Genomic DNA, 13934 nt, shown 5'->3' with positions numbered 1-13934 from the left:
TCAATTTTATCAGAAGTCGCGCGTGTGTGTGTGTGTCTGTGTGTGTATGTATGTGTGCGCATATATTGGTCACACCGTAGCAGCCTTTAAGTAGGTTGTAAAGCAGACCAAACTCATTAATTACCCATGGTGATGGCAATGGCCAGTCATTTTGTGTGTACACTGTACTGTAGTATCACACATGCAAACAAACAAACACACACATACCTTTACACACACACACACACACACACACACACACGGAGGGAGAGAGAGAGCTGGGATGAGTTATGCGGGCACTGAGCACACACCAGGTCACAGCACTGCTGTCACATGATAGGTAAAGCAGTGTGAACAGGCCGTGGGCTGACCTTACTCTGTCTTTCACAGTTTGAGTGCTGCATTGGTAAAGAGACCAGGAGTACCCTTTCCCCACTCCTGTTATAACAACTGCAAACAACTTAGTTGGCAGATGGGCTTTTAGATTCTTCACGCTGACCTTAAATTGCAGTGTCTGAAGCTACGTAAAGATGCATTGAAATGTAAAGTGGAACATGCACCTCCACTTCACAGATGGGTGAAATCCACGCGCCCTTTGGTCTGCAAGGAGAGCAAATGGTGCAATTAGGTTTTTTCTAAAGGTGTTTTAAAGACATTAGCCTGACACTATCCAGCATTTTCTCTGTCCGTTGCAAAAGGCAAGTGCACAATTTACCTGATATTTAATATTACAAGTGGAAGATAATGGCCCATTTATGTGGTATTATTCAAGGACAATTTAGCAAAATTTTAAAAAAAGTAAATGGTTATTATATATTATTAATGTCATCATATGAAATGTATACATAATGCTTTGGAGCTTTTATCCTGCATATGCAGAAAATGACCATTGTTCTAAGTTCTGCTTGTGTTATTGAAACATTAATGATTCCTATTTTTCCTGTGGTATGCTGACCCCCATAAGTGGTTTGGGACACCTGCAATCATTAAATAGAACAATAAATCTGTCGCAGGTGTAAAAAGGTGTGCAGGTAAAGTCCTTGTAAACGTCAAGTGGAATATATAGCCCCACTTTCACTTTTTTGTATGAGAATAGAGAAATCAAATTCTTCCAGGTATGATGTATAAAGTTCAGTAGCTTTTTAAGCAAGAATAAAGCAGTAGCTCATCCAAGTAGGATTTCTGTGCAGCACATTAATGAGACATTCCATTCAAAAGACATCCTGGTGGTGATTAACAAAAAAAAAAAAGAAAAAATTAATAATCAAGTGATGGAATGCCTGAGAGGATTAATTAGTCTTCAGCATGAAATTGAATCACCTAATTTTAAACCCCAATCACAAACAAGCTTGTTAACAAACCTCCTTCTCTCAGTCTATCATTGTCTGCTAAATGGAAGGGAAGCTCACCCAAGTTCAGCCCGGAGATGAAACATTAGTCAGGCATACTGTTAATAAGCTGTAGTTTTATTGCAATTTGTTAATGGTTAATTAATTACTTTAGTCCTGTAACAATTCCAAAATTGAATTGTGAGTGTTATGGTACATTTTGTTGGTTAGTTCTTTGGTAACAGCTAATATTTTGGACTTTCTTGAACTGCTTACCCAAGAAAAAAAATGGACAAGAACGAATACAAATCCTAAGCTTTTGTGGATGGCGCTTAATCACAAATGAATTATTTCTAAAATCCTAGGCTTATTTACATACGCTTCAAGATAATGACAATCGCACAACAATTAGGCACCAGACAGTCCAAAGAATGTGTCAGCCAAATGCCGGCTGAGTGGATGGCATTGTGACAAAGTCTGCACGTTCATTAAAAGATGTGAATCCTAGTTTAGCGGACAAAAATTGATGACTGTGTGCACGCGTGCTTGTGTGTGCGTGTCTACGTGCGTGTGTGTGTGTGTGTCTGTGTGTGTGTCTGTGTTCTGAGTGTGTGTATGTGTCAGTGTGCCCGTGTGTGTGTTTGTGTGTGTTTAAGGAGAAAGCAGAGGGGCTGAGGAGCAGAGAGAGGGGGGGTTACATCCACAAGCAAAATGGCTGCATAATTGGAAATGTCCGTGACACCGCACACACTGTGGGTGCTGCTTCCGCGTGGTGCCCACAGACTCTAATTACTGCAGTTTGAGGAGGGAGGGAGAGAGGCGGCAGGAACGGAGCGTGTGCTGCTGATTCCGTCAACTGTCGGGGTGCTCCGTCTGCTGCACCGCCAGACGGCCCAGAACCCCTGGAGTGAGTTAGGAGAGAGGGAGAGCGAGAGCCACACACTGGTCATATCAACAAATCCTAATCAAAAGGCTAAAATTGTCAGCTGTCATACACTGTTTATGATCTTCAATATCTCCCTACCCCAACAGCCTCCCACCTCCTACACACATGCAAAAAAAAAAAAAACAAGAATATTTTCATGAAGTGCACAACTTGTCTCGTGCATTCTCTTAAAATGGAGATGGGAGGAAAGCATTTTAATGGTCAAAATGAATATTTGGGTAATCAGAGTGATGAAGTGTCAGTGGTCAGTGGCAGATATAATTACAGGGGTTATTTATTTGCCGTGATATTATTTACTGGCGCTCGCTTTAGATCGTAACAACATTATCCGCGCTCTCCCTTCTTTACAAAGTGTGTTAAGCCTCAAATGAGCAGAAAGTCCATAGCTGAATGGCATGGATTTTAGAGCCAAGCCAGGTGTAATTCAAAGAAAGAAAACTAATAAAAATACATGTAAATAAGAACAAAGCAAGTCACATGAGCATATGAAGCATGCTGGTCATGCACTTTGGTGTTTTTTTAGGTTGAGCGAGATAGTTTGGTTTTATTGAGTTAAACCAGGGCGAAACTGCCGTTTAATTGTGCTCCCACTCCTTTCAGACAATCCAGAACTTGTGCTTCAGAAGAGGCTTGAAGGGTGTGTAGCTTAGCTTTGATCGTCCAACTGTTACTAAGTAGCTTTAAAGGGTTTTAAAAGACCTTAAACGTATAAAACGGATGGATCAAATGCATGAGAAATTTGATGGTTCAGAGGCAGGTTAGGCGTCAAATGTTAAGAGCATTCCTGCACAATATATATCCAGTTAGCGTGTATTAACGGCCCAAGAAACTACTAAACGGAATATAAGACTAGATTAGAAAATGTTTAACCCTTCACACGTGAAGGAACAGCTTCATCTTTTGACATGAGCAGGCCGTAACTCTGAAAAAAAAGCGTGGATTTATTTCTGAAGGTTTGTCCACAAGGTACGCACAAAGAAAACAGACTTTCTATAACATGCGGCACGGCCGAGTTAATCCGGACAGAAGCAGCCCCTGGAACCACAACAAGCTGCCTGTTTATAATAGGCCTCCAAGTTTAAAAAAGGCCCTTTCAAGGACAAAAAGGAATATGAGGAGGGGAAAAGAGAGAGTGGCTCTGGCCGGTGCTTGTGTATAACCCCGAACCATGACAGCAAAGTGTGATGCAGAGCAGCAAAGACCTTTAGATTTAGCAGGAGCACATAAAGCACACTGTGGATAGGAGGGGGGGGGGGGGTGGTTGGGGAAGTAATAACATGGTTTCATCAAACGTATTCACCAGAGGACCATAGTCAATTTCTCTCCCTTTTTTCAAATGCTCCTTTTTAATATGTGGGGAGGAAAATGATGGCTGTTGCCTTTCCACTGACACGTTTTTTTTTTTGTTATGAAAACAAAAGGTCTCGGGTGCACAGAGATTTAGGAAGTTAAACTTATTGTGAAACACCTTATTTGCAATTTTAGGCAGATGTCTATAAATACCAGCTAAGATTATTAACGCTAGTCCAGAGTTTATTTCTCTCTTCTGCCAGCCTCGCAACAGCAGACTCTGCCTTTGCCATAAAATGTGATGCCACTAATAAAGATAATTGTTATTTATCTGGAGGGAGCTCAGTTTTATTTTGGGTGCATTGGCTCGTGAAACCTCTCACATTGATGAAGTAAGCCTGTTGATACTGTGGCCCGTTTACCTGCAATTATACCATTATAATGAGCAGCAGTGGATGGGAAAGAGAGGATAGGGAGAGGTCAGAGAGAATCAGCCAACCATTGCTGTTTTAATAGACCCTTAAATACTGTTAATTAAGCTCAGACAAATGGCTAAGCTTGCTGAAAATCTCCTGCATCTCAGCCATGTCATGTCATCGGAAAACCGAAGGGAGGATTGCAATGGAAAGCAGATATTTCAAAATTAAGTCTTTTTTTTTTCAGGACATTTTTGGACAAAAGCTTCGTATTTCTTTTTTTCATGTGTACTGTACAGCCTAGAGGTATATCTGAGTACCTCTGGCTCGTTACGGGGGAAGAGTTGGCAGGTCCTACTCCTGTGGATTGGCCATGGGTTTAGACAAAGGGTGAGTGGTGCTTAAAGTTATGGGAAGAGACCGATGCCTGTGAGTTTGCTTCATCACTCTTGTACTCCTGGGAAACAGCATATGATCTCTTGTCCATTTTGTCATTACAATATTCAGGATGGAGACATTGTTAATGTAACTCTAGGGAAGGTGGACATGCAGTCAGCCCTTACTATGAAGACTGTTCTCTGTGTGAAAGGTATTATCACTCAAAATAAGGGAATGCAGTAGGTATACAGCTGTAATTAACATCACATCTTGTTCCATTTAATGTCCATAGAATCAAATCCATGTAGACTATACCAGACAAGTGATATTTATAACATTCAAATGAGTATTTAACAAATCATTGTTTAACATTAAAATTATGTATTACATTCCAATTAATTATAACATTCAAACTTACTGTATAACTCACATATAACTATTCAAATAACAGTGACTATTGTAAATCGTAAATGATTATTTTGGTAAGCATTGCATATTCGCATTTTCAAGACCAAACTAATTTATGTCAGAGAATGTACATACAATGCACACAAAAGTTACGCTAAAATAAAAATAGCCTTATGTTTTTATAGTTTAGCACTGAATATCTCAATATCTAAATTTCTAACCAACCCAGAACTATTTCATAAGTGTGCATAAACTTGTGTGCATGTCAACTTGTGTACAAAATATGTTATTGACAGGCATTGAAATTCCACATGGTTTTCCCAAAACTGCACCCAGATGTCCTCAAGTATCCCCCAACATTTTCCTCCACTTTTGTAAAATAATAAATCTTGGATAGTAATGAGAAATACGTTATTCCAACATATTACAACATGGTTGTATGCAAGGATGAAAAGTCTTTCAAAAATAACACACACACACACACAGATACTTGTATTTGCACCCTTGTGGGGACACACATGCATGCACACACACACACACACACTCACACACAGACATACACACACACACCTCTTCTGCTCCCTTCCTCTCAGCACCTAGTGCAGAGACTTGGTTTTCATCACACTTCCCTGTTATCACCCTGAGACATCATTCCCAGGTGTTAAGTTATTAAAAATTCTCCTCAGCACCATCAAATATGAGTGTGCTAAAAATGATAATGATACCTGCTAGGAGTTCCTGATGCTTATTAAAAGAGTTGACAAACTTCACATTTGGAAATGTGACAAGTTAATTTGAAAACAGAAGCTTTTGTTGGTGGCCAATCGCAACTGACGAAACATCAAAACATCTGTGTGAGACACTGCATTTAGAACATAATTATTACTCAAAGTGATGCACATTGGTTTGTTTAATAAAATCCATTGGAAGGTTGGGAGAAAGCTTAACTGAATGCTCAAACAAAATATCCCATGTAAAGGAGACATTATTTAATAAAGTGGATGTAACATTGATAAAATACTGATACTGACAGATATTAAGTTGCTGATACAGGGCAATAATGTCAGAGTGGTATAAATTGTCCATGCTTTGGCCGGCAGTTGTGATTTATTTGCAGTATGCCTTATCTTCCGTATTGCAACAATATTTATGCATCGAAACCAGACAAATATTGACTTGATTATTATTGGCTGCAACTTGAACCTTGAAGAACTGCTGAAACAGATTTTATTTCTCCCCCAGGTGTTTCAAATGAATGGTATTCTAAACTTTCAGCTTTGCTATAAATGTTACAGGCATATGCTCAAACATATCCGGAAGACTCACAACTTCATAAGGTCCTAATTTCAGTTTTCCTGTGTAGGCCTACCCATTATTTTTTAACACATATTTGAAAAGATAGGCCAGAATTTTTATTTTTAATTTTCAGTTTGGCGAGGTGAAAATGAGTTGGTTGGGTTCTCTCTGATTTCTGTTAAAATAGTCCTGTAAGATTTATTGTAATGTGATAGAATTTGCTTTCATACAGTATGCACTGCTCCTCAGATTTCAGCACAGTGTCAAAGTGGCTTAAAACATGCCTGGTGGCAAAGGCTTAGGCAGATATGTATCTATAATTACAGCTAGCCCTTTTCTAGAAAGTAATGTAAACTATTGTAATTCACTTTATGAAAAGTGATTGGTGTGAATACATTATATCAGGCTAAAGCATACAGAAGAATTCTGGTTAAGATCACAGGGTCACCTCTGTACAACATTGCTAATGGTTTCAAAACTATTTTTAATTCAGGTTTACCTTACATGGCACAAGTCAGAGCTGGATACTGGTATAAACTCTCTATACAGTTGTTTAGTGCCAGAAACATCCCTGGGTGCATAATTCAGGTTTTTTGGTTGCGTTTTTGGAACATAATTGTACTGTACTGTGTTCATCCCCAAATATTCTTGTTTAGGGTCACCAAAACCCTAGGGTCGAAGCAGGCACAAATTGTTCTTAATTTATTATTGATTAATTCAATATCTATTATCACTAAAATAGAAGAAGTGTACAGATTGTATCTGCCGTTCTTCGAAAAAACTGGAAAAACGATTCCATTGCCTTTCACCATTTCAAGGAAGGAGACCTCTTTTCGTATTCCATTCAGCGCATAGAGTAAACAGCAATTATGTATTATGAGGAATGCAGTTTATTTCCATAATCAAGTTTAAACTAAATCTAATTTTCCCAGCATGCATGCATGGTGCATTGCATCATGGTAATGTCAAATCCACTCTGCACAACCATGCCAACGTGTTCTCATGCAGACTTTTTGGCCTGAGAGGGGCACCCTAACCATTGAGTTTCATCTAACTGTTTTCTGGACAAATGTGAAAAAAGAGGCCATATACTCGCTTGCTCTGAAAGTCTAACTTATTTATGACATGTCACCAACATTGCTGTGCTATCGGAGTGGGCCTTTGTCACATCATTCAGAGGAATGCACAGTTGTTCTGCACACTGGTGGCTTGTCAAGTGAGGATGGGTTTGTGGAGCGAGAAGTGGGGAATAAGGTTTTCCTCCTTTTCATTTGAATATTCACAACAGGTCTCGCTCCTCATTATTTTGGGGCATTCCTTCCAGTTTTCTGGCAGCGATGGTGGATGTGGGTATGGAGCAGACTAAAATAGCTAACCCCAAAAATCACGTGTCTTGTTAGCACTCTTACATTGCACTCGGATTTTCACAGAATTCCTTTTGAAAATACAGTGTTTTAAGAAATGCTGATATTCATAGATTGCATTTTAACAACCTACAGAAGCATGATTCTTGGGAATTATATGCAGAGCTGGCGATTACCAGACCCCACTAATAATCTCGCACTAATAGTCCCTTTTAAAAGTCCTGGCTGCTTCCCTCTGTTTGAATTCAGTATGTACAGTATGTGGCAGTTTTGCATGCAGTATATTCCACCAATTAAGCCCAACTCATCATTTTCAAGGGGTCTAATAATGCAAAAATGTTTCTCATTGGTTCCTCAAATTAATTTTTTGGTTTTTTCCTCTATCTAAAATTTCACTGTGAAATACTGTGTGAAAGATTGCATATGGTGCTATGTAAAATTGCTTGGCTGATTATTCTCATTTGTGCTATTCTATATATTCAACTTAAATCTGCCCACAGTGGCACTGAAGAAACAATAGAATAATGTTACTGTACACAAAGGTACCATTTAAATATTTAAGCCGAAGTCAAACCAAGGAGTTTTTTGCCCTCTCTACAAGCAAAACAAATTCAGTTTTATTCAGTTTTTAAGAAGTCTGCCCGACAACGACCCGAAGGACATATCCATCCTTGAAGGGAATCAGCCTCTCAGCGACATAAAAATATCTCAGACACATGGTACCGGTGAGGTCTAGAGTCAACTGGCTGCGAAGGCTCTTTGAATGCGACATATTTAGTCAATAACATGGTTTGAATGTGAGCTGTTAGAACTGTTAGAATGTGAAAGTTGCTGTGGTGGCACCCCGCTGTGCTGTAAGCTAGGTCTTTGATGTATCGTGCTGTAATGTGGTTGTTATCCGTAATCGGCTTGTATTCAGGAGCGTGCTGGTAAATGAATGGTACAGTAGTTACACGGTTGCGGTCGTATAAAAATGCACGGAAAACTGAAAAAAGAACAAAGGAAATGCGTGGACTGTAAAATCAGACAAAAAAAACCCAAAACAGTTAAGGTCAAGGACTGTCCTACACAGTATTAAAGAAAGTTATGAGTCCAAAGCAGTACCATTGCTGTGGTAGAAATGACTTCCCTAATTTCATCCTGCTAGTGATGACAATAATTCTTGAAGAGTTGATGCTTATGCAAATATCCTGTTTCTGCGTGTTTGCGATAACACAAGTTTACATAAGAAATAAGTCTAATGCTCTGGTATTAATACAGTAAGTAAGACGAAGGTATGAAGTAAATTAGAAGAGAAAATATTTCACCAGCTTATGGGCTTCCTCAATATACAGTCAGTGCTGCACAAATAACCTAAAAATTAAAATTAACAGATGAAAGAAAGCAGGAATAATTTCAAATCACTGCTGTGAATCAACATGACACATAATAATGGTGTTTTGATGCTCCGGGGATGTGTTTGAATGAAAATACAGGGAGAAAGGATATTTTGGCACTTTAGATTCAGTTCAAGCTTTGATTTGAAGTATCATCAAATCTGGCATGAGGGGTATTATCTGATTTACTGCATTGTCACCTTGTCGCAAAACAAAGTAAAAACCGGCACTGGGCCCCATTTCCGTGCCTAGCAATATCATTATCACTCATATACTTTCACAGTTAACCGCAGAAATGAAAAACAGGGCAGGCGTCTCACAATTTTAAAATAAAACGAGTGTCCCAATGTCGGGAGAGACAGATCCAGGTTGGTTTTCAAACACTCAGCACACATTGTGACTTTGGCTTGGTTGGCTAAAAGATTATCACTCTGTAATTCTACCTCAGATTTTAATTTACAGCTGATAATTTGCTGGTGGAGGCTTGTGCTGATTAGTCTTCTTGTTGCACCAACAGTTTTTAATATAGTGCGAATTACCCGCTGTGCTTGTTTTTACCACCCGTTCAGAGATGAAAATGAGGAACAACCTGGGGTGCAATTAAAGAGGGGGCTGAGGAGGCCATGCTATCTCCGGCTCTGAGAGGAGGAGTGAACACGCCAAGAGAGCCAGGCACAGCCAGAAGAAAGGGAATGAACTTTTTGACACTGTCTGGAGGGCTATTAGCGTCTCTTGTCCTCTCTCCAAGCAGCCTTCAGATGTCAAGCCGACGCTTTTTTCGGTAATTTGTATGTACACAGAATGATACATTACATGTCATCAGGCAGAAGAAAGCAATGGCTCTGACTGCCCGCTATGTGATGGGATCTGTATGTGTGTGTCGTTTTATTAACATTTTGTTTTATGTGCCGAAAGGATTCTTGTTCATATCCCTGATATGGTTATGTCACATCTTAAAATTAAATGTATTTCATGACATGAAAAGATCTGATTAATGAAACACATCACTAATTCATCTGTTTTATTATCATTTTACAAACACATATATATTATTCATAGGTTAATAGCGGCCCAATGTGCTAACATTTCCGGATAGTACTGTTGGCCAAACCACTGAAAATACAGGCATGCTGCATACAGCCTTTTAAAAGATGAGTCTAACTTAAAAACAGTAAGAAATGATAATTCTATACATAACCTCCGAGAGAACTATCAGTTACTGTATGCTAATTATTTGTAGTCATTATTTGAAACTTGTTTCCTGTTTCCTATGAAGCACTAATATGTATACACAGCACAAGTTTCACCTAGAAATGCAAGAGATTGCAAAACTGCAACAATTACAGTATGCACACACACACACACACACACACACACACACACACCCGCACACACACACATAAATTCTGGAGAAACAACCATACCGACTTCACAGTAAATCTGTTAAAATAACATAGAAATTGGCTATCTGCACCATGTACACAAAATCAGCTGTAGACTAAGTACGCTTGTCATTACTGTTTACTCTGGGCAGATTTTCAGCCGCACAAAGTGCATTTGACATTAAAAGGGATAAAGCCACATCATGATGTTCAGAGGGGTTCGGGAGAAACAGGTTACACATTTTATCTTAGCTGACAGCAGTTTCAGAGGTTACAGATAGCTTGGCTAGCCCCCACCATTATTTACCATTCGACTAGAATGTCAGGCCTATTCTACCCTTTTTTCAATGTTGTTTGCTCTTTGCCTCCCTGAAAGGTTCTTGATGGTTCTTGAGGCGAACAAGAGAAAATATTTCTATCTTTCCATCGGATCAATGAAGATGTGTTTACCTGCCCAAGGACATGATGTACACTCTATAATAATGGATTTTAAACTGCCTGTTGACCGAAAGCTTTTGTCTCCGTCACGTGTCAATCTATCAACTGTTGCCCGCCTATTGGAACACACCAGGATGTCGGCATGTTTGTAAAACAGTATTTATCCAACGCTGGGGTAGGCCGCTTCGTGTGAAGGCTTTAACACAAAAGAAGATTAATCCCACAATTGAGATTTCTTAATTAAACAGGAAGGATCATTTGTAGGCAGTGCTAAGTCCTCCCTTATGGGGAGGGGTAAACACCTTCTGTCACATGGTTATGCATTAACTTATGTACCATAGCCTCATTCTGAAAAGGTCTAAGCACATTATTTGAGTTTTTAAGACAACACTAATGAACAATTGCGTGGTGCCACTCCTTTCTCTTGAATTTGTAACTCACTGCTTACTTCTTGTGTTTATGTTTCTATTATAGTTCATTTGATTTACTTATTTTTACATTCATTGATTATTGATATATTCATTGTGACTTTTATTTATATGTCCATGTGAGGTACTTTGGGCTGATGTACGTCTATGTGATATATACAGAGTATAAACATCTGTGTCTGCACAGGCACCACTGTAATCCTACCTAGAAAAAATATCCTACAAGTTGCACTTCAAACGTCACAAACGTATTTAATGGAAACATTTGAATCACATGAATTCCATGAAACCCTTTTTTTAAAAATGAAGTCAATATGATTACAGCATGAAACATAATCCCCAGTTCAGTTTTATTTTGGCAGAAGAGGGAAACGTTGGTAAAAAAAAAAAAAAAGCAGACATCCCTGCCCGCGTGGCATTGATTCTTGGGTTATGAGCATCGCAGGAAGGGAATTGTTCTCTTGGAGTAATGCGGGGAAGAGCGGTTGGAGTAGATATCTGATACCAGACGATGACCCCGATCCTATCTGCTGACTCAGGCCCCCCTCCCCGCCCTGCTTCTTTAAATGAGTTCTGTGTTTTAGTGTTTATTACTACCCAACCAGTCCCCCAGCATCGTTCACTGTGTAATTACTTAATTGTAGGTGCAGTATAAATTTTTGAGCTCACTAAATTAAATGCAACCCTTGTCATTTCAACACTTTGGGAAATCTAAAATTGTTTCTGACTCTGCATTTGGCTTGAGGCAGGAGATTAAAAATGTTGGTGAGTTTTATATAAATATGCTTTTCCTGCAGGACGCTGCAGAAACGTGGGTTGTGAAAGTGCTTTGTGGGTTTCAGTAAATCAGTGTTTGTGTTTATTCGGCATTGGTGCTGTGTGTCCATCTATCATTTACCTTTTTTAGCTATTTATTAAAACTTTAGGTTGGAGCGACCAAAAAACAACAGTTCTCTGTGTAAATGTACATCACTGTTCAGGTCTATGAGTGTCTTTATTGTTTTGACAGTAAAGATGTAAGGGATACTCTTCACATAATAAAAAACATTACATTACGCACATTATATACAATGTAAGGAGATGAGAGGACAATTTTGAGCAGTAATCAAAATTATTCATGGGTTCTGAATCCTTTCCTGCTTGTATATAAGACAACATCGTTACAAAATGTCCTAATTATGGTGTTACCATTCTGTATGGAACAAAAACACTTTATAGGTAATATTTGATATGGAATGATACCTTTTTTCTGGTGTGAATTACAAAAGATTTTTGTTGCCATCCCATACTGCCATCCTTCAGAAATGCTGTCTGTCTAGCCATCAGTCATACAAGTACTAGTATTTGCCTGCTTCATCGCTGTTGTCAACTAACGTCACAATTTACAGTCACTTGAGCCGGTAAGTAAGTTCAAACGGGAGACTGTGAAAGCTTGTTTCAATAACTGCCGTCCCACATTGCCTAATTTCTACAGTGTGGGAGCTGTTCAGCAGACTCCTCGAAGCCCTCCAGAAAGGCACGGAGAGGTACAGCTCCTCTTGAACAGCCTTTGATAAAGTGGTACCCTGTATAGCAATGGCAGGCCAGCCACTCAAACAACTAAAAAAAGAGAAAATCCCTCCGTTTTCAGGCTCTGCCTGGATTAATGAATCCATTCCAATAGCGGCCAGGTGCATACTTTCATCCAGGCAACGGTGCTGGCCCAACCGGGAATGTATTGACTGCACAGCCCCACTTGTTTGTCGGATACAGTTGTAAAGTTGTCCAGTCAGCTAGCTAAGCCAGCTGGGATAGACGCCATGTCATCCTCCGGGTTACGGGTTGGTGGGGGAAACTTCATATTCATACTGAACCGGCACAGCTGGGATCATCAAAACCCACCAAAAAAATCTACCCTCCCTTTACCTGGGAGCCAGGTGTGAAGATTGTCTGTCCTATAAGGAATATAAATGTTCAGTTAATTACCTGGGAGGAAAGAAAAACAGGACTTGATTTGGATTTGAAGGCCGGATATTATCCCTGCTGTAGAATACTACTTGTACTTTATATTTGAGGCTCATGTTCTGTAGGAAAACCTTAAAAGGGAAGAATTCCATACAAAACCTGTACAGAGTTTTGCTTTGTTCAGGTTTCCCTACAGAATAAACCAAATATATGAGTTTTATAGCAAAGTCACAGTGAATGTGTGCACAAACAGGAGGTGAAAGATCATGCGCCTATTGCTTTATATTAGAATAGACTATATCCTAAAATGACCCTTTTATTTAGATTATATAGATTATATAGCGATTTAATCTACAAAATAATACTGCATACATCATTACAATCATCATAAAATAATGCAGGAGAGGTTGAAGCTTAAACGACAACCAAGCTACAGTATGTAGGCCTTAATATGTAGCGCAAAGTATGCAGTACATATGGAAGTACGTATCCTTAACTATTTCCTGGGTACATTGTTTTTCTAAATCAGTGGCTAGCAAGCAAAACGAGTGATTATAAGTTGATAATAACATGAACAAAGCAAAAATGTTGAGGAAAACAAGTAAGCAAGTTTGCATGTGATACTGCAACTTGCATTGCCTTTATAGTGAATTCTAGGCCCATTTGGCATATTGCTGTTAACTGAGTGCCTCGGTAGGAACTCCTTCCAGAAGGCGAAGCTTTTTTTGGTGCATGTTGTTAAAGCTTGGCAGACTTAAATGCCAGCAGGAGATTTCGATCTTCTGTCCTCACGGCAGAGTTCATGGCTTCTATTTTATTCATGCATTTAAAGAGAGGCATTTTCAGTAATAGCAGGAGGACCTGAGCAAAAGTGTGTATTGTTAATTTATTCATTTCATGGATATAGTGTACTACCATTTCCCAATGCCAATCATGGATAAACCTACTGTGGCTGGCAGTC

General features: G+C 39.2%; 1 long non-coding RNA gene across 1 annotated transcript in view; it reads left to right on the top strand.

Annotated features, from left to right (window-relative positions):
* The window catches only part of LOC133119367 (uncharacterized), a 46136-nt gene extending 36481 nt beyond the window's left edge, over positions 1 to 9655 (top strand). Inside the window, exon 3 of the long non-coding RNA XR_009706519.1 lies at positions 9351 to 9655. This is a non-coding gene — a long non-coding RNA (uncharacterized LOC133119367). The remainder of the gene's footprint in view (positions 1 to 9350) is intronic.
* Positions 9656 to 13934: the final 4279 nt, after the last annotated feature.

The sequence above is a fragment of the Conger conger genome, chromosome 1, assembly GCF_963514075.1.
Source record: "Conger conger chromosome 1, fConCon1.1, whole genome shotgun sequence".
NCBI classification, from domain to species: Eukaryota; Metazoa; Chordata; class Actinopteri; order Anguilliformes; family Congridae; genus Conger; species Conger conger.
Note: the sequence above shows the minus strand (reverse complement) of the source record. Positions and strands in the feature narration are given on the sequence as shown.